The 24,701-nt window shown below is 47.1% G+C and overlaps 2 long non-coding RNA genes across 2 annotated transcripts in view; both read left to right on the forward strand.

Moving 5' to 3' along the window:
• Positions 1-24,701, forward strand: part of LOC142071509 (uncharacterized) — an 88,674-nt gene that overhangs the window by 12,223 nt on the left and 51,750 nt on the right. The window lies entirely within an intron of this gene.
• Positions 10,820-14,296, forward strand: LOC142071510 (uncharacterized). Its single transcript, XR_012667569.1, has 2 exons — positions 10,820-12,405; positions 13,178-14,296. It is a non-coding gene; the product is annotated as an uncharacterized LOC142071510 (long non-coding RNA).

Here is a 24,701-nt window from a genome sequence, read left to right on the forward strand (position 1 = left end):
TCTAATCTATTTTTTTAAATTTTACTTATGTCAAGAATTTTTGAAACTTATTTTCTGAGTTGTGTTTTCACGGGTTCATAATCATAGTCAATAAGGCATAGTCCTATGCTGCCAAGGAGTTGGACTAGGTGACCTAATAGGGTATTCTATCACCTGTAAATTCTGTGATTCAAAGCTTATTAAAATAACTTCAGCCTGAGAGGTATTTGCGTCATTTAATAATACCTAACAATTGAAAAATGAATCCAAACCCTAAAAATGCTATAATCACAGCTAATGCTTAAGTTAGGCACTGGACTCCTATCCATAGGAAACTTGCCATATCTGTGCTCTCTTACCCTTTAATCAAGCATTCATGTCAAAAGACAGGTCAGACTTTTAATTGCTTGTGGCCTGATTTCCTCACACTTCAACAAAGGTAGGCACAACTTTCAACGGTTGCCAAACTTTAGGCACTAACATTTATATTTAGGCATCTGAATACCCATATTAAGTATGAAATTGTTGGATGTAGGTGACTATGTTTAGGTGTCTAATGAAGATTTAGCCACCTTTATTTGAAACTGTGCTCTTTTCTGGAGCTAAAGGCCTTCTTGGGACTAATAATATAAGAGTTCCAATCTTTTTCCTTAACCGTTCTTTCTTCATATCACACCAAATTTATACAAGAAATGTACAGAGTTAAATGTGATATGCCAGGCACTTCAAGGTTTTCGGAGTATGTTTAAACAATAACTTTGAAAATCTTCAAGGCAACAGCCCTATGGAATTTATATGATATATTACTGACATATTAAATTACTCCTGGGAGGATTCTGCGTGACTGCGTGCCTGCAGAAAACAGCCCTCCCGCAGAAGTCCTGTGCTTCCCTGCTGAAAAAGGCAGGGAAGCAAAGGGAAGCCATGTGGGGAAGGAGGACCATGGATGCCCCCCCAAACAGAGGTGAGGCATGGGGGGGCACACAGGGTTATGTGCCACTGGCCCCCCCCCCCATTACTGCAAGCACAGAGCTGCCCAGCTGAAGGAGGCAGCCTCTTTGCTCCACTGACTGAGCAGCTGAACGCCACCTCTTGGGTCCTAGTGCCAGTCGTGATCCCCTTCTGTGTGTTGGGAGCCTTCCTCTTTTCTGTGCAACTGTGAATGCCCTAGGTGGGGCTGGGTAAGGAGGGAGGGATGGGGGATATGAGGGAAGGGGAGTGAGAGGTTGGGGTGAAGAGGCAGTGGGGAAGGAAGGGGGGTGGAATAGGGCAAGGGGAGGAAGAATGAAAAGAAAAGGGAATTGGGGAATAGCAGGGGGAAGGGGGACCCCTGTATGTGGCGTCCCCTCAGCAGCAGCTGTGGCTCCCCCATTAAGGAGGCCCATTGAACCCTCACCCTGACAAGCCCTACCCCCCCTACACCTGGATCCCTCTGATGAGACCCCACACCTAGACCCAATGCCACTTCTCCCCAACCAGCTGCACCTGGACCCCCACCCCATCAAGCTCCACTCCCCTGGCACCCAGACACTGCAACTGAGCTCCCCCCCCCAACCCCCTTGCTGAGGCCCATCACATTCACCTGGATCCCCTGCAGAGTCTGATTGCCCTTGCACCCAGAACCCCCCAGCGAGCCCCTGTGCATCCAGATCTCCCACTGAGCTGCCCACACCCAGATTGCTCCACACAGAAACCTCTCACTCCAAAGCTGGATACCCCTACACTAAGCCCCTCCATACTTGGATCCTGATGGATTGAGTCTGCCTGCCCGCACCTGGAGCAGAGGGGCAGGTCCCCAGGATGTTTCTGGGGCAGGGTTAGGTGCAGCCTTACTGCAGAGTCCCCGGAGGAGGTGGGGGCTTCAGAGTGATCTCCCACCTCAATGCAGCCAGTGGCCTGTGCTCCCCACTGCTATGCTGGAGCCACATTTATTTATTGACAAAATTTGCAGAATTTTTCAGAATTTTACAATATTGTGTGTATAATTTGTGTGTGTGTTTAGAAGTGTACAAATGAGTTTACAAACTGATTTGATTTAACAGATCTCTTTGTTGCAAATATAGATTTTTGTAATGTATCCAGTGGCTGATACCAGAGGAATTCTAAACTCAGCATTTAGAGCAGTTCCACTTTTCATTCAGGAGATTTCTGAAGGGTATTTTAGCCCTGAAAAAAAAAAAATCCTGGTTCAGTGTGAGCTCTAGTTCCAAAATTTGGGCTTCATGTTATTGGTAATAATTTTGATATCTCTTCAATAGGAAAAACACCAAAATTATTAGCTCATCATACCAGGCCATTACATTAATTCCTACTGATTTGGTTACTGGTTGGTGGGATAATGATGAAAGGCCCTCCATCTAATTATTTAAGTCATCCAGATCATCTTATGTTATTTTCTTGATGACTCAATAAATGGCATGCATTTAAAACTTGATTGTCCTGTAGTTGATTGTCCTATAGTTTTTAGAATGTGTAGGTTGATTTTCATATGTAATAAAAATATTTGTTTTAAATATTTTGTGCCAGAACATTTTGGGTTAGAAAACCTCATTTCTTCAGCTGTTGATAAAGTTAGGCTAGTGGTTCCCAAACTTGTTCCGCCGCTCGTGCAAGGAAAGCCCCTGGTGGGCCGGGCCTATTTGTTTACCTGCCGTGTCCACAGGTTCGGCTGATTGTGGCTCCCAGTGGCCGCGATTCACTGCTCCAGGCCATTTGGAGCTGCTGGAAGCTGCGATCGGCCGAACCTGTGGACGCTGCAGGTAAACAAACTGCGCCGGCCTGGCCTGACAGGGGCTTTCCCTGCACAAGCAGAGAAACAAGTTTGGGAACCACTGAGTTAGGCAATTGCTCTATGACAAAAAACATTGATGCAGAGAATTAAATGGATTTGAAATTAAACTTCTCTGTGGCTGAATCTATTACCAAGAGTCTGAAGCTGCAATGTTGTGAAAAATATGAATGAAAACATATTGACAGTTCCAGATAAACTTTTTAGGATGTTCTAGGAGGATAAAACTGTATCATATTAAAACAGTGGAATGGTATTATACCATAAATGGAATCTACTGCCAATAATATAAGGATCTTAGTAAATACACAGACACACGAGATTAAAGTTAGTTCTGCAACAGGACAAGAAGACAGTTTAGCATTTTTCACACAGATGATTTCTGACAGGATGGGCCTGAATTTAAACTGCCATGACCTTCTCCAAAATCTTTGCTAATAAAGGTAGATTAGAAATTAATCTAAAAAAATCATCCACCTAAACCACCTAAACCAAAAGCTTCCTCAGAATAGAAATTACAGCCTTCTTTGGAGAATCATTCTTGAAGATGAACGGAACATTTGCTACACATGAATAGAAGGGGCCTAAAATTAGAAGGCATAATTTTATAAATCAGGTATGCCAGGACAGAGACAGCAAGTCATGGAGAATGGATGCAAAGCCACCTCTACAATCTCAGAGGAAGTCATTAAGATTAATTTAGTAAGAAAAAAATCACCCCCTTGATATGACCATTACTAAGAGATCAGCAGGTCTCCAGAAAGACTGGCTCTGGCAAATGGAGACTAAACAGATTCAGAACTCTGATTTTATTGATCTTGGTAATAAAAAATTTAAAAAGCAAAGAAAAGGTCTTTTTGCAGGAGTGAAGAGAAGACAGAACACTGATTGAAGCACAGTATGGTATCTTATTGATCACTATGCAGTGCAGCTAGGAAGTGAAATTAAAGGTACTGGGAGAGGAAGACCAGCAAGACCCACAAAAACAACTTAGCAAGGCGAGCTCTCTGGCATCAGGGAAAGCTGAAATCCAGATGTATACACCTAACTACAGCATAATGATGAAATTTTGACAGGAAAGGAATTCCTCCCAGATGGGAAAGGGGAGCTTGACCACTTGCTGAAATACAATACTCACATATGAGCAGCTGCCCAGACAACCTTACAAGGTGCTCTCCCCTTGCTTAATCTTGGACTGATGGGCAGTCCTTGCAGAATGTAGTCTTTAACACAGAAGTTGGTATAAAAAGCGTACTGATGAATAGCTGACACATGGAGATTAAGCTTCCAATAACTGGCCTATATTTCAGCATATACAGAAGTTATAATTTATTAGTATTTATATTAGAGTAGGCTCCATTGTGCTAGGGGCTGTACAATATATATGAAGGCTTGGAACCTGCTTTGAAGAGCTTGCAATATAGATAGACAAGTGACAGGTGAAGGGTTAGGGGAGGGGAAAGTGTGCATTTATATATTTAAAAATAATTCTTAATAAAGTGCCAGCTATCCGTCCGTCCCTCAGTCTAACCATCATTAATTTACTGACAGACATGACAGCAGAGTAGCTTCAGAGTTCTACAGGAGCCTTACGGATCATTCAGAGAGAATGTTCTAGAGAAATGGGTGCTATGACTTGCTCTAGTGGAGGATTCTGCGTTAATCTTTGCACCCTTGTGTCTCTGTTACTTGTTTTGAAGCTATAGCTTACTACCAAGCAACCCAGAGATTTCTACCACTCCTCAGGAAACTGCATGTATGCTAGTCCCAGTTTTCCAGTACACCAACCTGTGTTTTTCTTCACTGACCAGGACCCTTTCTCTGTGTGATGATCAGTGAACTAGACTGATCATTCAGATAGGTTGCCAAGTCTAATTTATTTCATTATTTCTAAAACACAGCTGTCCAATGGACAATAACTCATGCAACCAGCACACTTGCCACTTAATTTAAATATCCCCAAAGTGCAGCTTCACTTTGCATATAATTTATCAATAACCACCAACTTTTAATAATCTTTTCATATATAACAAAACAAATTTCAACACGGAGTACTGTGTCAGAATATCACAGATAAGCAATAGAAATGCAGATTCCTGATAAAGCAAAGTAAATCCTCTGTTAGCCTAAAGAAGACTATACTTCTTTTGAAATTATAAGCTGAGAGAGAGGAGCCAAATAAATGACTCCTTTGTTCCTCATTCCTTCAACCTCCTTCTCTCTCCCTGCTCTTTCTTTGTCTCTCATTTGCCAACAGAGTCATAGAATCATAGAATATCAGGGTTGGAAGGGACCTCAGGAGGTCATCTAGTCCAACCCCCTGCTCAAAGCAGGACCAACCCCCAATTAAATCATCCCAGCCAGGGCTTTGTCAAGCCTGACCTTAAAAACTTCTAAGGAAGGAGATTCCACCACCTCCCTAGGTAACGCATTCCAGTGTTTCACCTAATATCCAACCTACTAGAGTCACTGCTGTTCCCTACCTGCTTTAGCTTAACCACTGCCTCTGGTCTCCACTGAGTACTCCTGAGGTAATTCTGAGCCAAAAAATTAAAAATTATGGGCACAATATTTTAAAACTCTCAAAATTCTTCAAATGTATTTGTCAATAAATAAATGTGGCTCTAGCATGACAGTGGGGAGCACAGGCCACTGGCTGCATTGAGGTGGGAGATCACCCTGAAGCCCCCACCTCCCCCAGTACAGGGACTCGGCAGTAAGGCTGCACCTGACCCTGACACAGTGCAAGGGCTGGACATGCCCCAGAAACATCCTGAGACCCTGCTCCAGATGCACCAGGTGTGAGTGGGCAGGCTTGACCCATCAGGATCCAAGTATGGAGGGGCTTAGTGTGGGGGTATCCAGATGTGGCGTAAGAGGTTTCTATGTGGGGCAATCTGGGCATTCTGTGGGAGATCTGGATGCACAGGGGCTTGTTGTGGGGTTCTGGGTGCAGGGGCAATGGGTCTCAGCAGAGGATCCAGGTGACGGTGGTTGGGGGTCAGCTGGGGGGGGGTCTTGGTGTGGGGAGATTGGGCTCAGTGGGAGGTCTGGGTATGGGAAGCTCAGTGGGGGGGTCTGGGTGCCAGGGTAGTGGGGCTTGATGGGGTGGGGGTCCAGGTGCAGCTGGTTGGGGATCAGTGGGGTGGGGGTCCAGGTGGGGCAGCTCATTGGAGGAGTCCAGGTATAGGGGGGTAGGGCTTGTCAGAGTGAGGGTTCAATGGGCCTGCTTAACAGGGGAGCCTCAGATGCTGCCAAGGGGATGCTGCACTGGGCTCCCACTTCCCCCCGTGATTCCCCTAACCCCTTTTCTTCTCCATCCCCGTCCCCACACTCCCACTTTCCACTCCCTTCCCCCCACTGCCTCTTCCCCCTTACCCCCTTTCCCTCATTTCTCCCCCCTTACCCAGCCCCACCATGGACATTCACGGTTGCCCAGAAAACAGGAAGGCTCCCAGCACACAGAGGGGGAACACGACTGGCACTAGGACCCAGGAGGTGGCATTCAACTGCAGAGTCAGCTGAGTGGAGAGGCAGGGTCCTGCAGCTGGGCGGCTCAGTGCTTGCAGAAATGATGGGGGGCAGTGGCATGTAACCCCATGAGCCCTCCATGCCTCGTCTCTGTTTGGGGGGGCAATCCTCCCCCCCAAAACTGTGCCCATGGTCATGCCTCACCCCATCCCGTGAGTGGCTTCCCTTCCTGCAGGAATTCGGGATGGGGGGGAAGGGACACAATGTTTTCTGTGGGTGTGCAGTCACGCAGGATATCCTCAGGAGTAACTGAGACACACTGCTGACAATCTGCTGGCTCCTCCTTGTAGGATTCATATGGGGTTCATGCACTTGGCAACATTCAGGGCACACCCGGAGTGTTGTGTAGGAGCAGTGCACACACGGCTCCTCTCAAGGGCATGAACCTTGGAATCTTGCCCAGACCACATGAACCGTGGGAAGCCTCCCAGGACTGGGCTCAAGGCCCGAGAGCAAGGAATGCGGTAGATAGAAATTGGTAAATAAGAATATTAAACAAAGCCAGTGTATTCCTTTTATCTGTTGGAGTATGTAATGCGCGGGGGGAGAGAAAGAATAAAGGAGAGGGTGGAAAGCTGACAGGCGGCCCAGCCTGTCGGCAGACCAGCCTGCTTGCTTGCTTAAAGCCTTGTTCTGTCTTGTATTTGGACCGCAACAACTGGCGCCCAACGTGGGGCCCTCAGCACTCACCTCGCCCGGCAAGGGTTTCAGACGCGTCACTCATCCGCTTCGCGGATCCTGGTGAGTATTTTTCGTCGTGGTAAGTATGGGAAGCTCCCTCTCTGCTTTGCAAGTGCAACACCGCAATGAGCTACAGTATTTGCTGCGTAAGGCTCAGTATGATTGCCCCACTCGAGAACTCACTTTCCTGCTACAGGAGGTGAGTGCCCAATGCCCGTGGTACCCTGAAGCCGGAACCCTTAAGCTAGCGGACTGGGAGCGGTTGGGCCAGACATTGCACAAAGAGCCTCGGGCGCCCGTGCAGGCTTTACATGCCTGGCACCTCTGCCGCGACACGATACAGCGTGTCGCCTCGGAAAGGCCCTCCCTCACGCCAATAGAGAGGCTGGTGATCTCGCCACTCCCGTCTGCTCCTGCAGCCATCCCCCCTCCTGGCGATGCGACACAGCGTGTCACCTCGGAAAGACCCTCTCCCGCGCCAATAGAGGGGCTGCTGATCTCGACACCCCTGTCCGCTCCTGCAGCCATCCCTCCCCCTGCTTCGCCCCCAGTGCCTCAATTACTGCCGCCTCCTTTGTCTTCTCCTCTGGAGCCGGTGAGTGGTCACCGTCCCCGCGTAGGGCCCCATGCTCTGGGGCCCCCCAGGGGTCATCCACGTCTGCTCAGGGACTTTCGCTGGTGCAACAAATGGTTCACGCAGCGAAGACTCACCCAGATCTTACAGCAGAGGAATTAGCTGATCTGGTCTCAGTTTGCCCGGTGACCTGGCAGGATGATGGCCAGGGCAACCAGCTTGCAAACTGGGTCAGTTTGCCTTACTCGGTGATCCGAGAGGTAAAGAAAGCGATTCGTGAGTTCGGCCTGACTAGCACGTATGTACGTGGTCTCATTGAAGGGCTAGGTACTGGGTACACCCTGGTCCCGGAAGACTGGAAAGCGCTGTTGCGCATGATGCTGACGCCCAGTCAGTATGTTATTTGGCTTAGTGAGTATTGGCAGATGGCGGAATGCCAAGCCCAGGTATATAGAGAGCAAGGTGTCATTTATGAGCACTTGGCAGGGGAGGGCCAGTTTGCTACCGTTCAGATGCAGTCTCAACTCCCTCAGGCCGTCTTCCCCATTATTTCCACCTGCGCCCAGCATGCTTTCCGGAAGGTCCCGGATTCAGGCAAGCCTACCAAAAGCTTTGCCAGTATCCGTCAGGGTGCATCAGAGTCCTTTATGGATTTTACCAACAGATTGCAGGAGGCTATCCTCCGACAGGTGGATAGCCCTGCGGCAGCTCAGGAGATTCTGTTAAAAATGGCGGTTGAAAATGCGAACGAGGATTGCCGCCGTGCTCTCCAGGCGGCACAAGCCGCTGGCGTTCTAGAGCTGTCGGACATGCTGTGGGCATGTCAAAACATCGGCACACAAGCACATAAAGCTGGGGTTCTGGCCGCCGCCCTGCGGAAAAGTGGGAAGGAGGGGAAGTGATGTTATCGCTGTGGTAAGGAGGGTCACTTTCAGCGGGAGTGCCGCTCATCGACAGTGCCCGCCCGCCCGCCCCTCAAAGAAGTGCCCCAAGTGTCGGAAGGGCTATCACTGGGCTAATCAGTGTCGTAGCGGGTCGGGAAACCGCACGACGGGTCCCCCCCGAACCCAGGGCCAAACGGGGGTGTTCCCCACTCAGACAACTGTTCCTGTGCCTTAAAATCCATAGACTCCATGAGGGCGGCGACTGCCGGAAGTGCAGGACTTGATTTGATTATGCAGGAGGACGCTGATTTTCAGTTGCCGGGGGGAGGTTTGCACCATACCTACACAGGTGATGGGACCTCTTCCTGCCGGATTTGTGGGTCTGGTTCTCCCTCGCTCACATGCTGAGAAACAGGGTTTTTTTTTGTCATCCCAGGGGTCATTGACGCTGATTACACCGGCATTATTAAGGTTCAGGTGTGGACCCATCTTCCGCAGTCACTCCCGCATGGACGGTCAATTGCACAATTGATTTTAGTCCCCTATCAGGTGCCAGCCGCAGAGGATCGAGCCCGGGGCGGAGGCGGCTTTCGATAGACGCTGTCTCAGTCGCTGCCTCACAACACGTCCTCTCAACTTGTTGCTCTAACAATGTCGCTCCGCCCCTCGAAACCTCAGTTAACACTTCTTTTAAATAATTTTCCTTTCACAGGGCTGGTGGACACTGGAGCTGAAGTTACGGTGATTCGTGATCAGGACTGGCCCGTCAGTTGGCCAACAGTTCCTTCTAAAGAGTTGTGGGGGTTCGGGGGTAGCAAACCCGGGTGCCAAAGTTTGTCTTGGGTCACGGTCTCTAAACCAGGAGGCCATGCCCCTGCTACGATCCGCCCTTTTGTGCTCCCTGTCCACCTCAATATTTGGGGCCGTGACTTACTTGTAAAGCTGGACACCACCCTCGATATTAATATATAATGGCCCAAACCCCTCCCCCACCCACCTTGCCCTCCGCATTACCATTGGTATGGCAATCCTTAGAGCCTGTATGGATTGACCAGTGGCCCCTCCCCCTAGAAAAGCTGAAAGCGCTTCATTCGCTTGCGCAACAATATTTGCATGCACAGCGCATGGAGAGCTCCACTGTCCTTGGAACAACCCGGTGTTCGTTATTAAGAAAAAATCTGGTGCATGGAGGCTGTTACACGATTATCATAGAATCATAGAATCATAGAATATAAGGGTTGGAAGGGACCCCAGAAGGTCATCTAGTCCAACCCCCTGCTCGAAGCAGGACCAATTCCCAGTTAAATCATCCCAGCCAGGGCTTTGTCAAGCCTCACCTTGAAAACCTCTAAGGAAGGAGATTCTACCACCTCCCTAGGTAACGCATTCCAGTGTTTCACCACCCTCTTAGTGAAAAAGTTTTTCCTAATATCCAATCTAAACCTCCCCCACTGCAGCTTGAGACCATTACTCCTCGTTCTGTCATCTGATACCATTGAGAACAGTCTAGAGCCATCCTCTTTGGAACCCCCTTTCAGGTAGTTGAAAGCAGCTATCAAATCCCCCCTCATTCTTCTCTTCTGCAGGCTAAACAATCCCAGCTCCCTCAGCCTCTCCTCATAACTCATGTGTTCCAGACCCCTAATCATTTTTGTTGCCCTTCGCTGGACTCTCTCCAATTTATCCACATCCTTCTTGAAGTGTGGGGCCCAAAACTGGACACAGTACTCCAGATGAGGCCTCACCAATGTCGAATAGAGGGGAACGATCACGTCCCTCGATCTGCTCGCTATGCCCCTACTTATACATCCCAAAATGCCATTGGCCTTCTTGGCAACAAGGGCACACTTCTCGTCCACTGTCACCCCTAGGTCCTTCTCTGCAGAACTGCTGCCTAGCCATTCGGTCCCTAGTCTGTAGCGGTGCATTGGATTCTTCCGTCCTAAGTGCAGGACCCTGCACTTATCCTTATTGAACCTCATCAGATTTCTTTTGGCCCAATCCTCCAATTTGTCTAGGTCCTTCTGTATCCTATCCCTCCCCTCCAGCGTATCTACCACTCCTCCCAGTTTAGTATCATCCGCAAATTTGCTGAGAGTGCAATCCACACCATCCTCCAGATCATTTATGAAGATATTGAACAAAACCCGCCCCAGGACCGACCCTTGGGGCACTCCACTTGATACCGGCTGCCAACTAGACATGGAGCCATTGATAACTACCCGTTGAGCCCGACAATCTAGCCAACTTTCTACCCACCTTGTAGTGCATTCATCCAGCCCATACTTCCTTAACTTGCTGACAAGAATACTGTGGGAGACCGTGTCAAAAGCTTTGCTAAAGTCAAGAAACAATACATCCACTGCTTTCCCTTCATCCACAGAACCAGTAATCTCATCATAGAAGGCGATTAGATTAGTCAGGCATGACCTTCCCTTGGTGAATCCATGCTGGATTTAAGGGAAATAAATAAATGCATCCAACCCATGGGCCCCTTGCAGTTTGGGTTGCCAAACCCGAATTTAATTCCTCAAACCAATCAGCTTTATGTGTTAGATTTAAAAGATTGTTTTTTCACAATCCCCCTTTGCCCACAAGATTGCGAAAAATTTGCATTTACGGTGCCAGAATATAATAATCAGCGACCCTCTCAAAGGTATCAGTGGAAGGTCTTGCCCCAGAGAATGCAAAATAGTCCAACCTTGTGTCAATTTTTTGTGGATCGGGCTCTCGCCCCTTTTCGTGCCCGATACCCCACACTAAAGGTCTACCATTATATGGATGATATTTTGCTTAGTGGTCCCCAGGTCACGGCACAACAGCTTGAATATTTGTCTCAGATTCTTGGCCAAAATGGCCTGTTAGTGGCACCAGAAAAAATCCAACGCTCTTATCCCTACCAATATCTCGGGCATAAGGTTTTACAAACCTATGCTGCCCCTGTTCGCCCGGAAGTGGTCCTACCCCAACCCCTAACCCTTGTTAAATTGCAACAAATTTTGGGTCACTTAAATTGGATTCGACCCTACTTCTGTCTCCCCACATCGATGCTGCGGCCGTTGTTCGAGCTCCTACGTGGAGCTCGGGCACCGGGCGCAGTTATTGCCATCACTGAGGAGCACATTGCCTGCATTCAACAGATCAATGCAGTGTTGAGTCAGCAGTTTGTGGATAGACTCACTGAGGTTCATCCCCTGCGGTTAGTTCTCCTTGCCTACTGCGGCTCTGTTTGTACCTCGTACAGACACAGCCGTCTCTATTATAGAGTGGATATATTTGTCTTCCACTCCTCCTCGGAACATTTATCCTTATTTAGACGCCCTCTCCGACCTTGTTCGTAAAGCCTGCCACCGTGCAGTGCAACTCACGGGCACTGATTTAGTTGCCATTGTTTTTCCCTTATCACGTAGTGAATTTGATTCCTTGTACCACACCTCCTTGGCCTGGCAGGTTGCTCTTTGTGATTATGTGGGAGAGATTTCTTATAATCCCCGAAAAGATCCTCGGTTGGTGATCACACAAAAGGTGCCACTAATCGTACATTGTCTTAGCCGCTCTCAACCTATTGTTTCAGCTATCACTCTTTTTACTGATGGCTCTCCACATCGCGGTGTTGTCACCTATCAATTAGGTGACCCCCCTCTTTGGCATTCTCGTTTTATGCTGCCTCAGCATTCCGCGCAGCGCTCAGAACTGGCTGCTGTTATTTTGGCCTTTCAATTTTTTGCTGATTGTCCCTTTAATTTAATTGTGGACACCCATTATGTTTATCAGGTAATTGATCGTTTACCCTTGCCCTCATTACCCCTCAGGTCGATGCGGACCTTCTTCACCTGTTTTTGTCCTTATAGTATCTCATCACCACTCGTAATTTCCCTTATTTTGTTGCTCATATTCGCAGTCATACACGTCTGCCTGGGATACTCACTGAGGGCAATGTGCGTGCTGATCGTGCATTACGTGGTCAGGTAAATTCCCTTTTTTCTGACCCCATCAAAAGCCATTCCTTTTTTCATCAGTCTGCCTCTGTTTTGGCCCAACAATTTCACATTCCTGCTGATCATGCACGTTCTATTGTTCGTTCCTGCCCCCACTGTGCCGCTGCTGCCCCTACCTTTTCTTATGCTGTTAACCCCAGAGGTACCGCAGCAAATCAGCTGTGGCAAATGGATGTCACTCACGTGCCACAATTCCACCCCTATTCATTCTTACATGTCTCCATTGATACCTATTCTGGATTTCTCTGGGCGACCCCAAAGCGTGGGGAAGCCACTCCCAAAGTTATTCACCACTTGCTAGCCTGTTTTGCTGTTATGGGTCGCCCGAGCCAGATAAAAACGGATAATGCTGCAGCCTATTGCTCCACAGCCCTCTCCACCTTTTGTGCCCAATGGGACGTCTGTCTCAAACACGGGATCCCTTATAATTCCAAAGGCCAAGATATTGTTGAACGTGCAAATCGCACGCTAAAAACCTTGCTTGACAAACAATTAAAACAAGGGGAGCTGCGTCTCCGAACCTTAGGAGACATTCAACAACAATTGCATGTCCTTTTGTTTACTTTAAATAATTTAACACTGAATAAAGATCAGCAGACCCCCACGGATTGGCATTTTCATAAATACGAGGTACTGGAAAGACCGTATGTCTATTACCGTCAGCTGCCCGATCCGCAATTGTTGGGCCCAGTACCTCTAATCACTTGGGGTCGGGGATATGCTGCTGTGTCTCTCCCTGCAGGACCGTTGTGGGTTCCGGCCCGGTGTGTGCGACCGGCACTGAAACAGCATGGCGTGGCACCAGGGGCTGTCGAACCCCATACCGGAGTTTCAGCTGACCTTGGAGGAGAACGCGTTGCCTCCCAGGTCGACAATGGCGGGACGGAGATGGAGGAGACGTAGCGTCCCAAGCCAGCCCGTGACATGGGGAGCAGTGAAAGCATTGGTCTCCGCGGCTCAACAAAGACTGGCAGCAAACCAACAGCCAGAGACTCCTGAGACTCTGTTTGTGGCCATTCTTGCCCAAATCACTGATAATTCTGTATTGATTGTGTGCCTTATGTGCCTGCTATTTCCTGTAGGGGTTGACTCAGGAGCGCCTCCTCCGTTACGGGCCCGAATGACATATAACCTATGGGAAAGATTGGCTTCAATAGCAAATGTTACCCACTTTTGTTTATCTGATTTTGTAGCAGCTGAAGAATTGTTAGGTACGTGCCTTATTCCAGTATGTTGTCACCCTGAGGAAATAGGGAATGAGATGATGCTCGCTGCTTACGCGAACCTCTCTTCCCAGTACTCTAGCATGGCTAATTGGGGTCCGGCCAACTACACTTTACCCTCTTGGGCTTATTTTTTGCTGTTGCTGTGTGCAATGTATTTCCTTTTTGTTAAGGCTTTGTCGAGACCCGCCCTGGCAGGCTCCACGAGTTATGACCTTGTCTGTCTGTGAGTTAATGGCTTGCAAAAGCAAATTGATGGCTACCATGAGATGGCCGAGCACAAATAAACAAAAAGGAGGGGATGTAGGATTCATATGGGGTTCATGCACTTGGCAACATTCAGGGCACACCCGGAGTGTTGTGTAGGAGCAGTGCACACATGGCTCCTCTCAAGGGCATGAACCTTGGAATCTTGCCCAGATCACATGAACCGTGGGAAGCCTCCCAGGACTGGGCTCAAGGCCCGAGAGCAAGGAATGCAGTAGATAGAAATTGGTAAATAAGAATATTAAACAAAGCCAGGGTATTCCTTTTATCTGTTGGATATTTGTGCGGGGGGAGAGAAAGAATAAAGGAGAGGGTGGAAAGCTGACAGGCGACCCAGCCCGTCGGCAGACCAGCCTGCTTGCTTGCTTAAAGCCTTGTTCTGTCTTGTATTTGGACCGCAACACCTCCTGGATCTGGCTTTAGAATCATAGGGTTAGAAGGGACTGCAAGGTTCATTTAGTCTAACGCCCTGCCAAGATGCAGGATTTGTCTAAACCATCCCAGACAGATGGTTACCCAACTTCATTTTTAAAACCTCCAGTGAAGGAGCTTTCACAACTTCCCTAGGCAGTCTGTTCCATTGTCCTACTGTTCTTAAAGTTAGGAAAGTTTTTCTGAGATTTAATCTAAATCTGCTATGCTGTAGTTTGAACCCATTGCCTCTTGTCCTGCCCTCTGTGGCAAGAGAGAACAACTTTTTGCCATTTTTTATGGCAACTTTTCAAGTATTTGAAGACCACTATCATGTCCTCCTTCAATCTCCTCTTTTCCAAACTAAGCATACCCAGTTCCTTCAGCCTTTGCTCATATGACTTGGTTTTGTCCCTTTGATCATCTTTGTCACTCGCCTCTGTATCTTTTCCAGTTTCTCCACATCCTTTCTATACATTGGTGATCAAAACTGGACACAATACTGTAGCTGAGGCCTAACCAGTCCTGAGTAGAGCGATACTATTACCTCCTGTGACTTGCGTGCTGTGCCTCTGTTAATGTAACCTAAAATTGCATTTGCTTTTTTTTTCTTTCTTCCCAGTAGCATCACACTGCTGACTCATGTTGAGGTTTTGATCCACCACAGCTCCCAGATCCTTGTCAGTACTGCTGCTGCCAAGCTAGTTATTCCCCATTCTGTATTTGTGCATTTGGTTTTTCTTTCCAAAGTGCAGCACCTTGCATTTGTCTTTGTTAAATTCCATTTTGTTATCCATAGCCCAGTTCTTCCATTTATCCAGATCGTTCTGAATCGTAGCTCTATCCTCCAAAGTGTCCCCCCCCTTAGCTTTGTGTCATCTGCAGATTTGATCAGTTTGCTCTCTATATCGACACCCAGGTCATTAATAAAGAGGTTAAACAACACAGGACCCAGAACAGATCCCTGTGGTACCCCATTTTAAACCTCCCTCTAATCTGACAACATTCCATTAATAGTTACTCTTTGTTTGCCGTTATTTAACCAATTTTGTATCCACTTAATGGTAGTTCTGCCGAGCCTGCATTTCTCCAGGTTACTTATCAGAATGTCGTGTGGGATCGTATTCAAAGCCATGCTGTACTCCAGGTGTATTCTGACCACCACATTCCCCCTATCCTCCAAACCTGATACCCTGCCAAAGAAGGAAATCAAGCTGGTTTGGCATGATTTGTTCTTGGTAAATCCATGCTGGCTGCTAGTGATTGTCCATTCATCCTCAGGGGTTGGCAACCTATGGCACGCATGCCAAAGACAGCATGTGAGCCAATTTTTAATGGCACACTGCTGTCTGCCAGACCCCGGCAGACAGCAGCCTGCCATTAAAATTCCTGCCCGGCCCACTCTTTTCCACCCCCCTGCCCACCGCTCTCTCCTTGCAGGACAAGCAAGCTTCCCCCTCTCCGCCTCTTCCCCCAGCGTGCTGGGATCCTGCCCCCTCCTCCTCTCCCTCCCTGCTGCCGATCAGCTGATGGCCCTTGCGCGGGAGGGGGAGAAGTGGAGCTGCAGTGCGCTCTCTGCTCCGGGGACCTTGGGGAGGGGGGTGGAATCTAGGCATATCCCCTCCAGCCCCCTGCCGTGAGCCGCTCTGGGCAGGGGGCTGGGAGCACCCCCACGACTCCAGCCCACACCCCCAGCCCTCTGTCCTAACTCCTGCATCCCCTCACACCCCCCCTGCCCTGACCCCTGAACCCTTCTCACACACACCCAGCCCTCTGCCCTCACCCCTGAACCCCCCCACAACCCCAGCCCTGACTCTGGCACCCCTCCCACACACACCCCGCCCCCTGCCCTGAGCACCAAATGGGAGCTCCTGCACACACACACCCCGCATTCCCACCTGCACCCCTCACACCAAATGGGAGCTCCCCAGGTAAGTGCTCCACACCCAAACCTCCTGCCTCAACCCTGAGCCCCCTCCCTCATTCTAGCTCTTGGCCAGACCCTGCACCCCAACCTGCTCCTTCACCCCCAGCCTTGTTCTCAGTGCACTCCCACCCTCATCTCAGTGCAGCTAGAGGAAGAGAATGGTAGAACCAGGGAGAAGGTAGGTACCTACTCTATGTGGACAGGGCCGAGACCCTGGCTGGGAGGAGCTGGCAGACAGAACCCCAAACCAGCAGTGGGCTGAGCGGCAGCGGGCTGAGCTGCTCAGCCCACTGCCGGTCTGGGGTTCTGGCTGCCAGCCCCTTGCCAGCCGGGATCCCGGCCGCAGGCCCCACTCAGCCTGCTGCTGGCCTAGGTGAACGGAACCCCAGGCTGGCAACGGGCTGAGCGGGCCGGTGGTGTAAGATCAGCTTTTTAATTTAATTTTAAATGAAGTTTCTTAAACATTTTGAAAACTTTGTTTACATACGACAATAGTTTAGTTATATAATATATAGACGTATAGAGTGAGACCTTCTAAAAATGTTAAAATGTATTATTGGCATGCAAAACCTTAAATTAAAGTGAATAAATTAAGACTCAGCATGCCACATTACCCCCACAAAAACCTGGAAACCAACTAGTCCTTAAATTTTTAAACATCTAAGAATTTAGACCTTTTCCAAGTGGCTAAACAGCCATAGAATATTTTAGAATAAAAAGGGACTATGTTCTATAGAGCAATCAACATCTGCTTTGGGATCTGGGCCTAATAATTACACAGTATGGGAAAGAACCGGAATTAATTAAGTAAGTCTTCTGGGTATAGCTTGTGTCCTTGACAAATTAAGCAGATTTTAGGGTTGGTCAAAAATTTCCATCATAACTGTTTTCAACAGAAAAATGGGTTTGCAACAAAACATTTTTTTTTTTTTTGCAAAAAGGGTTTGCTTTCCATGGAAATTTTTAGTATTTTGTCAAAAACTGAATGCTACCAAGCCAAAAATATCAATGAGGCACCGTTTTCCCTCACCAAGAATGGTGCATCATGGGAGATGAGTCCATCCTTCGGAGGAAAATGGGAGCATCAGGCATTTGAACTTCAGCTCCCATGATGCTCTGCAGTGGCATTTCAGAATAAAAATATTTTGTTTTTCACATTAAATATTTTAGTTTATGGCTGAAATATTTCAGATTTTTTTTTTGCCAAATCTAAAAATATTCTATGGGGGGAAAATAATTTTCCAGCCAGCTCTGGTATCTTTTGCTGTAAGTGATACACAAGTATTCTATGGCATATAACCATAGTAGAAGGATTAAGGGGGAAAATATACTCCCTTTTGTATTTTCTTACAATTCTATACATGTAATAATAAATCTTCTTAATTCCATTTCAGTTCTCCTCCTCATGGCTGATGCTGTGAAGTTTGTATGAGGTTTGGACTGAACTGTTTCAGCCTCTTAGCTAAGATCTCTTTTGGTATCCACTTATTATTTGATGAGTCCTCTGTATGAAGACTGTTTTGCACCCTTACAAGGAGATAGTCTTTATGATCTTTTGTAGTGTGTCTTTTCCATCTCTGTTTATCATGATGATCTAATTTTCTGGAGGACTAAAAGAAAACCTGCTAGAGTTTTCAGCACAAAGCACCAGGTCTTTATGATGAAAGACATTAAAGATTTGTCTGCAGAGGGGAAAAAAACGAATTCTGCGACTGTGGTTTTAATTTACATTGATCAAAGGATTTAATGTTGCTATTAGTGAATACATCTTGCACAAGAGCATTGTCTTATTTTCATTTATTAAGTATTACTGTTTTGAAACTCCCAATCACTTCAGGGTGCAGTCAAACACAGCTGTGCAATCTAACAATGTTTTCTTTGCTGGGCTTGATCCGCTATTGAATGTATAGGTTTATTCTGTATTGAAATTGCATGTGTTATTAGAACTAACATTTTTACAGAGATCCCCAGCCACACTAATCACCAACTTTGGATCTGTATCTATGAGCAACAGCTTTATTTCTTTGACATCTTGTACACTGCCCAATCGCATCGTTGCCAAGAGGTCTCAATAGGTTTTCTGTTTCTGGATCAACCAGAGGACTTTTCTGGATTTGTTATGAGCCTTTAACATTCCTCTTTTGCCTCCACTTATCTCCTTTCTTTAAGAAACAGTACCCATATCTACCAACCCTATTATTTGACTGTTGAAGATCTCCCTTCATCACACTTTCAGTGATATCCTGGACCCACTGAAGTCAGTGGGAATTTTTCCATTGACTTCAACTGGGCAAGGATTCATTTTCTGTATAGTTACAAAATACTAAAATACAAGATTTGATAAAGTCTTGGCTACTAGAAAAAGACCAGGACTAATATTTTATACCTTTACTCATACTTGTGACGATCTGTTACTCATGACTTCCTGGTAAGTTTTTATGCGTTCATTGGTTTTTGTTTTGTTTTTTTAAAAGGCAACAAACCTTACTGTCTCTACAAATTTTGCCCAAGCTTTCCAGCCTTGTGTGTTCTGTTAAGCCCAGCAGTAATGTCATAAGGCTCTCCATGGGAAATCCACACATCCCAGGACCCCAGTCAGATTTTATAGGGATGCCTTCAACATGAAAATTATGTTTGTCTGAAATGTTTGTACCTACTACAATAGCTATAATAACCGGTAAAAATGGAAATCATGTAATCTATCTGTCTATCTAGTAGTTTCTTTCTTTCTTTCTTTCTTTCTTTCTTTCTTTCTTTCTTTCTTTCTTTCTTTCTTTCTTTCTTTCTTCATTTGGCAGCACTCTGGATGGTCAGCTTCTCAATTTCCTCTGTATTCTCAGTTAGGCCCAGTCTTCTTTAAGAACATGCTTAATATTAATCATGCGACTATCTATGTACTTTAAGTGTTTTCAGGGCTAGAGCTTTAGTTTCACCATTGCAGGAAAACAACAGAAACAGGGGAACAAGGTATACATTTTATATAAAATATAGATAATAACATTAAACAATGTACTTACCACTTGTATAATGTCTTTCATCCATAGAATACAAAGCATTTTACAAGGGTGAACCTAATTATCACCATTTTACAGATAGAGAAATTAAAAAATATAGTCATGGAACTTAAGGCCAGAAGGGACCGTGAGATCTGAACAACATAAGAACTGCCATATTGGGTCAGACCAATGGTCCATCTAGCCCAGTATCCTGTCTTCCAACAATGGCCAATGCCAGGTGCTTCAGAGGGACTGAACAGAACAGATAATCATCAAGTGATCAATCCCCTGTCTCCCATTCCCAGCTTCTCGTGAACAGAGATTAGAGATACTTCATAGCGTGGTTCAGAGAATCTTCTAGAAATCATTTAAGGAACAGAGAAATTAAGTGTCTTGCCCATGGTCAGACAATGAATCAATTGACAGAGTCAGGAATAAAATCCAGAGGTGAAATCCAAATCCCATTGAAGTCAATGGCAATTTTGTGATTGATTTAAATAAAGTTAGGATTTTACCCCAAGTCTTCTAAATCCGGGTCCTCTGTGCAGCACTGTGACAGATATTACAATTACATGGGGACTATACTGTATTAACTCTATGAATGGTTTATGTATCACTGTGTTCTATTCCAGGGGGGATGGTTACCAGAACTCCTACAGGAACTAAAAAGAGTGAGAGGTGATTAAAGGTGACTCACAGAGACTCAAAAAATCTATAGAGGTACCAGCCCTGGAGTGGCTTACATATACTGGTTCAAGCTGGGTTTCAAGAGACTAGGAGACAAAGAAAGAACATTTGATATAAAAAGGCTGGTTTAAACTGACTCAGGGCCTTCTTTTTGATCCAGCAAATGGACAGGACATTCTGTCCAAATGCCCCAAACCTTAAGGAAGGGTTGGAAAGACTTTGACATTCTAGGGCCCCATTTGACTACAGGGTGGCTCCTGGTATGGTTAGTGTGTTTAAATCTGTTTATTATTTTAATTGTTTTTCCATAATGCTTTTACCTTAAGAATAAATGTGCTTGCTTAGGAGGAGCCGTGTGGTGACCTGTAACTGCTGGCAATACACTGTAGCCCTCAGAGAGAAAGCAAAGCACAAGCTGGCCTTTAAGTAGACTCACTTGCTATGATAGCACAATATAAGGCAGGGAGCTGTGCAGCCTTAAAACACCCTGGTTAGAAGGGAGCAGGACAAAGGTCCATACCCAGAGACAAGTGATGGTTTATAACCTGAGACCTGACTGGGAACTCTTGAAGTGGACCACAGAGAGGGAGATAGAAAAGTAGTTACCCTGAAACTGTGACAAGCACTACCTAGTATTCAATGCATATGTAAAAAAACAAGAGTACTAATGAGATACCTGCAATGAGGAAAATCTTTAAATATAGAATTAACTATACTGACAACTCTACAACAGATTTTTATCCTGTGATGAACTACTATGCACATCATGTGTTTACAGTCTCAGTTAGGTAGTATTAACTTTGTCAGCTGAAATGTGGTTTGATGTTAGTATAGCGATGAGGTATTTATTAAGCTATACCCTGGTGATGTACCGTGACATGATTAAATATCAATTAAATCAGTATTGTTATTGGAAGTGCAAACCCTGAATGCTTTGTTTATTTGTACTGTCTTAAATTATACAGCACTGTATATTTAAAGATTTGCTAATTATGAGAAACATAGAGAAAAATATAAACTGGAAAGACTGAACAGGTTAATCCTAATCTATGATTTTCATATTTGATCTTGTAAAAATTCTCTTAAATAGTTAATTATTTTTGGTGAAAAATCAGACCCAAATGGATTAAACCTTGCTTGCAGCTTTGTTTTTGTGCAAAAGTCAATTATGACTGGCTAAATATCCCTGAGGTAAACATGTGTGAGGCTGATAATGCTGTTAGAATAGTAACAGCAGTTGTAAAGGAGAAACGGGTGTTCATGTAGTTAACTTATTCCACATTGATATAGTGCAAAAAATTACAAACACTTACGGTCAGGAAGCATTCATCAATTTTTGTTAACTTTCAGAATTTGCTTTCCTGATGGAGCTAATATTACATCTAAATATTGTGTGTTCTGCTGTGATGTGGTGTTCTGATGGGATGTGAATTTCATCCCATTTGCTTGAGAACTTCTTGTTATTCAGAAGTTGCAGTTTTTAAATGATATTTATAGGATGAAGCTGGGCTGAATATAGAGTGGGCCAAATCCTGTAGTCCTTAATTGGGCAACACGCTGAGTAATGACTGGCCCTCTATTAGAAATGTATTCTGTTGTCATACATATGTCATATATCTAAAATGACATCTCTAATACAATTACAAATGAGAACCATTACCCCAGTAAAAGCTTCATTATCCTGTGTTCTCTCTTGAGGTTTTCTACCAGGAGGAAGGCTGGTTGGCGCACTAGGCTGAGACTCAGGAAAGCTGGATTCAATTTCCTGCACTGCCCCAGACTTCCTTTGTGATCTTGGGCCAGTCTCTCTCTGCCTCAGTTCCCCATCTGTGAAATGGGTATGAAACTACTTTCTCACAGGGTTGTTGTGAGGATCAGTGCATTGAAGATTGTGAGGGGCTCAGATACTACAGTGATGGAAGCCATCTATATATCACAGACAGAGTGAACACAACATTGTCACAGGACACAGTTTAAATAGAGCTTTGAATTCTAATTTTTTCATTGGTACAATATACATCTTTCCACAGAACTCCATCCAGATAAGAAGCCTTAAAAATCTCTGCTGGTGAAGTTATAATAAATTTATGGGTTTCAGAGTAACAGCCGTGTTAGTCTGTATTCGCAAAAAGAAAAGGAGTACTTGTGGCACCTTAGAGACTAACCAGTTTCTTTGAGCATGAGCTTTCGTGAGCTACAGCTCACTTCATCGGATGCAATGATGCAATGCATCTGATGAAGTGAGCTGTAGCTCACGAAAGCTCATGCTCAAAGAAACTGGTTAGTCTCTAAGGTGCCACAAGTACTCCTTTTCTTTTTGCGAATAAATTTATGGCCAATACCAATTGTGATGGACCTGCTAAGCAGGGGACTATAACTTCGATCAGTCTCCTCTCCATTGCATTTTCCTTCCTCAGGCTAGGTAAGGCAAATGGTCCTGAACCAGGAAGTGGTCAGGTAATCAGCTCTTGTGGGGAAGCAGTGGCAGCATGGCAAGCCAAGAGCTACAGAGAAGTCAGATGCAGAGAGGAATCCCCAGGAACCGTATGTGGAGCCATATGTGGAACAGACAGCGACTGCCAGACATTACAGACAGGTGCAGATCAATGTTGGAAGAGCCATGACTGGGCAGGGAACACAGTGTGAGAACCCAGCTGAGCCTGGCTTGGAAACCTGCAAACTCCTATTTGCCTGAATAGAGACCTGGACTGTAGATGGCATCCCAGGCACTAGGTCTAGAGAGCCCTGACTCCCAATTCGACTGTCCCAGAGAACCAAACATTTACTGCTGTTGCTCACTTTGAACAATAACTGTTTAAGCCTCTCTGCCTAGGTATTTTTAAACTTTCTCTTTCCCGCCAGGCCCAGTAAAATACCCTTTCACTTAGCCATGTGTCTGAGTGATTATTGGGATCTACCCGGGCTATCGATACAATACAACACACTTACTGTGCTTGCTGCTGCGTTGTGGTACAACTGGAAAGCAACTCGAACCCTAGTAGTTTTGGTGTACTAAAGCACTTAGTAGCCCCAACAATTACAATTTTATGTGTACCAATATGGAGGTGATGTATGGCGGGGGTGGGGCCGAGGGGTTCTGAGTGTGTCAGGGGGCTCAGGACTGGGGAAGAGAGTAAGCATGGGGGTGAGGGCTCTGGTGAGGGGTGCAGGCTCTGGGGTGGGGCTAGGGATGAGGGGTTAGGGGTGCGGTAGAAGGCTCAGGGCTGGGGCAGAGGGTTGGGGTGTGGGAAGTGGGGGCTCTGGCGGGGGGTGCGGGCTCTTGGGTGGGGCTGAGGGGTTGGTGCGTGGGAGGGGGCTCAGGACTGGGGCAGAGGGTTGGGGTGCTGGGGGGGGGTAGGGTGAGGGCTCCGGCTGGGTATGTGGGCTCTGGGGTGGAGCCAGGGATGAGGGGTTTGGGGTTCAGGCTGCCCTGGGGCTGCAGTGGGGAAAGAGGATTTCCCCCAGCCCTCTCTTGCTGCAGTAGCTTGGAGCTGGGTGAGAGGCACCTCTCCATGGCCATGGCCGCGGCAGCTTTGGGAGGGGCACCTCTCCCCGGCCATGGCAGCTCCAGCTGGGCTGGGCTGGTTCAGGGGGAGGGGTGTTTCTTCTCCGCCATGGCAGCACAGGCAGGGCTTCATTGGGCCGGGCTGAGGGAGGGGCGCCTCTCCCCGCCTACATGGCCCTTGATAACTGCAGTGCAGCCGCACAGCTTAGGGGGAACTTAGTAAGTCATGGGCCCAGCACCTCCCTGTCAAGGATGGGGAGGAGGCCTTCTATAAGGCACCTAGTGGGGCCATCTCTGGGTCTGCTTCTGTGCCCTCTGAAAAAATCTAGCAGGTGAAGCTGGCCAAGGTGGTTCTGGCAGCCGAGGGAGGTAACATGGTCTCCCTTATGGAGCCGTTTATGGATAAGGCCTCACAGACCCGCCCCCCTCACCTTTCTGTAACCTGTTTCTTCTATTGGCACCAAGGTAGAACTTGCCTTGGTCACTGATGGGGAGGGGACAGCCTTTTGGCAGGCTGGGGCCTCTTGGCCATCTTCTAGGAGTTGGAGGATCTTGATCTGACCTCTGCAGCCAGGCTGAGGACAAACCTTTGCCAGTGGGCCTTGATCTGGGCACTGAATCTGCTACAACACCCCTCGCTTTCCCCAGCTTATTGCCCAGGATGATGGCCCTAGTTTTTGTGTCTGGGGTGTTTCCTGCCCTTTCCACCTGCCTGGTTACAGATCGCACCGCGCTTCTGGCTGCCAACCCCACTGAGGTAACAGCTGGTGCCACGCAGCTGGGCTTACAGCTTTCTGGGGCACCCCCTCTTCAGACAGGGCCATTGTTCCTGGAGCAGCATGAGGACCCCGACCAAGTCAGTGCCCAATCTGATGCTGCAGGCACCAAGACCATTGTGGTGCGCAAGCCTGGTGTCATCGAGGGGCCCCCTACACCTGCCCATTCAACCCTTGTGTCTGGTGAGGTGGTGCTGCCCCCCTGTAGCTCAGCAGCTTGAGACACCAATCTCACTCCTGATCCCTCCACTTCTACCTCCTATGCTAATGCTGCCCCTGAGGTGGTGTTTTCTTCTTTCTTGGGAGGCCTTATTTGTATTTCCCTTCCTTCCTCCACTGGGGGTTGCTATGCTCCCTCCACAGCTCCCTCCTGTGTCAGGAGACAAGGGGGATAATGCAGTGTGGATGTGCTGTGCTGTGGTTCTGCTACCACTGAGGGAATGGTACATGTGTCCCTGCCCAAAGGCCGTGGGG

Source organism: Caretta caretta, chromosome 3 (assembly GCF_965140235.1).
Source record: "Caretta caretta isolate rCarCar2 chromosome 3, rCarCar1.hap1, whole genome shotgun sequence".
In the NCBI taxonomy this organism is placed as follows: domain Eukaryota; kingdom Metazoa; phylum Chordata; order Testudines; family Cheloniidae; genus Caretta; species Caretta caretta.